We start from the raw sequence: 3442 nt of genomic DNA, 5'->3' as shown, positions 1-3442 counted from the left end.
TATTCTGCAGAACACAAATTAAGATTTGTAGAAGAATATTTCAGTGTTGTAGGTCCTCACAATGCCAGTGAATGTAACCAAAACTCTGAAGCTCCAAAAAGCACATAAAGGCAGCATAAAAGCAATCCATATGACTCCAGTGGATTTAGCCATGTCTTCTTAAGGGGATCTAATCGATTTTGGGTGAGAACAGGCCAAAATGTAACTCTTTTTTTCACTGTACATCTTGCCTTTGCAGTCTCTAGGTACGGTCAGGAATTCAAGCTCGATTACACTTTCTTGAGGCATGCGCAGAGCACTAGATGTTGCTAGGAAGTGTAATCAAGCTTAAAATCATGATTGCCAAGGAAACTGCTGATGTCAAGATGCACAGTGAAAAAGTAGTTATATTTTGGTCTGTTCTCACCCAAAATCGATTAGATCGTGTCTGAAGGCATTGATTTAACCACTGTTGTTGTAGATTGTAGATTACTTTTATGCTGCATTTATGTGCTTTTTGGAGCTTCAGATTTCTGGCCACCATTCACTTGGACCTACAGAGCTGAGATTTTCTTCTAAAAATCTTTGTTTGTGTTCTGCAGAAGAAAGTCATACACATCTGGGATGGTGTGAGGGTGAGTAAATGATGAGAGAATATTCATTTTTGGGTGAACTATTCCTTTAATATATGGACCATCAGACATGACATCTTGAAGGTAAATAAAATAGTGGGTGCATTTCAGTGTAATTATTTATGAGGTTAAAATGCTTTGAATTTTCCAACAGAATGTGTTTTCTTAGCATGTGTATGTGCATTTGTGCATGTGGTTGTGCAGAACATAAGTGCATTCATAATGTAAATTAATTAATAAGGCCTTTAATGAGATAAGACTGATAGAGGTGTTATCGCGCATTGTATAAAACAATGCTGTGACTATTGTTTCTCCCTCCACTACTATCATTTTAAGTACTACAGTGCTGTGAAAAAGTATTTCTTCTGTTTTTGTGTACATCTCATACTAAATTGTTTCAAAAATTCAAACAAAATCTAACATAAAACTAAGGCATCTGAGTAAACACAAAATACAGTTTTTTTTTTTTGTTGTTTTTTTTCTTTCCAATTTTCTCCCATTTTTTCTACCCAGTTTGGAATGCCCAATTACCAATGCGCTCTAAGTCCTCCTGGTGGTGTAGTGACTGGGTGGCGGAGGACGAATCTCAGTTGCCTCCATGTCTGAGACCATCAATCCGAGGATCTTATCTCATGGCTTGTTGAGCGTGTTACCGTGGAGACATAGCGCATGTGGAGCCTCGTGCTATTCTTCGCAGCATCCACGCACAACTCACCACGCGCCCCACCGAGAGCGAGAACCACATTATAGCGACCACAAGGAGGTTACCCCAACGTAGTTTTTAAATGATAATGTTATTTTTTGAAGCAAACAAGTTATCCAATACCAACTGTGCCTGTGTGAAAAAGCAGTTACTAAATCTACCCAAATCTATGAAACTGCATTCATAATGGGGTTCAGCTGGACTAGACACACCCAGGCCTGATTACTGCCAGCCCTGTTCAATCAAATCAACACCTAAATAGAACTTTTATCTCGTTTGAAGATCTAAAACAATTTAGTATGAAAAATACCCAAAAATAGAAGAAATCAGGAAGGGGAAAATTACTTTTTCACAGCACTGTACATCGCTGAGAGCAAATTAAGACACGTTAGCATGTTGAATGTACTGTGGACTTGTGTTATTTTGATTCCGTTTTGCCGTCCTATATAAGGGAACTTCTGAAACTGCTGTTTGAATGGGATTTAAAGTGGCACACTTTGTAATTTACCACAACTTTAAGACTTTTTTTACTATTCAAGTTGACTGGCGAATTTGTATACTAAGGTTGTTTAAGATTATATTTAAATTTAAGCTGAAAAGTAACACAACGCGTGACAACACCGCGTATGTGCCGCTTCATCTGTGGTTTGGTAATAATTAAAACCTGGATAAAAACAGTAATATACTTTAATTGCTTTTCAACTGGAATAAACAGTCAAAAGTTAAACAGGAGTAGTAACATTTAGATCAAGTGCCCCCTTCATGTTTTCCTTGCACTAATGCAGACTGAGCGCGACAATATGAGTATATGAACCTGAATAGTTTTGGATGGAAAGCAAATAAGGAGGCCGAACAAATAGGAATAAGTAATATCAAAGTTAGCCCAACTGTTGTCATGTCAGTAACACCTCCATGGCTTTTCCAAATGCCAACAATTGACTTTCAGGTGCTAGACAGAATAAATGACAAAAACAGATGAGTTTCAAAAGATACAATAGTGTGTCAATATTTGGACCAGAAATTTTTCTCAACAATTCAAATATACACAGATGGATCTAAAGATCCTGATTCAGGCAATACAGCTGCAGCAGTGTACATACCATATTTCAAGTACAAAATAGCAAAAAGGACATCAAATCATCTATCAGTTTACACTATGGAAATGCTTGCTATCATAATGACTCTTCATTGGGTTGAAGAGGTCCATCCAGCTTAAGTGGCGATATGTTCTGACTCATACTCAGCTCTATCAAGTTTAAAAAGTGGAAAATCATCTTCAAGGCAGGATATTTTATTAGATATACAGTGGTGTGAAAAAGTGTTTGCCCCCTTCCTGATTTCTTACTTTTTTTGCATGTTTGTCACACTTAAATGTTTCAGATCATCAAACAAGTTTAAATACTAGTCAAAGATAACACAAGTAAACACAAAATACAGTTTTTAAATGAAGGTTGTTATTATTAAGGGAAAACAAAATCCAAACCTACATGGCCCTGTGTGAAAAAATGATTGCCCCCTAAACCTAATAACTGGTTGGGCCACCCTTAGCAGCAACAACTGCAATCAAGTGTTTGCTATAACTTGCAATGAGTCTTTTACAGCGCTGTGGAGGAATTTTGGCCCACTCATCTTTGCGGAATTGTTGTAATTCAGCCACATTGGAGGGTGTTTGAGCATGAACTGCCTTTTTAAGGTCATGCCACAGCATCTCAATTGGATTCAGGTCAGGACTTTGACTAGGCCACTCCAAAGTCTTCATTTTGTTTTTCTTCAGCCATTCAGAGGTGGACTTGCTGGTGTGTTTTGGATCATTGTCCTGCTGCAGAACCCAAGTTCGCTTCAGCTTGAGGTCACGAACAGATGGCCAGACATTCTCCTTCAGGATTTTTTGGTAGACAGCAGAATTCATGGTTCCATTTATCACAGCAAGTCTTCCAAGTCCTGAAGCAGCAAAACAGCCCCAGACCATCACACTACCACCACCATATTTTACTGTTGGTATGATGTTCTTTTTCTGAAATGCGGTGTTACTTTTACGCCAGATGTAATGGGACACACACCTTCCAAATAGTTCAACTTTTGTCTCATCAGTCCACAGAGTATTTTCCCAAAAGTCTTGGGGATCATC

The sequence above is a fragment of the Myxocyprinus asiaticus genome, chromosome 8 (assembly GCF_019703515.2).
Source record: "Myxocyprinus asiaticus isolate MX2 ecotype Aquarium Trade chromosome 8, UBuf_Myxa_2, whole genome shotgun sequence".
NCBI lineage: Eukaryota > Metazoa > Chordata > Actinopteri > Cypriniformes > Catostomidae > Myxocyprinus > Myxocyprinus asiaticus.
The sequence above is the reverse complement of the archived record's forward strand: the minus strand, read 5'-3'. Positions refer to the sequence as shown.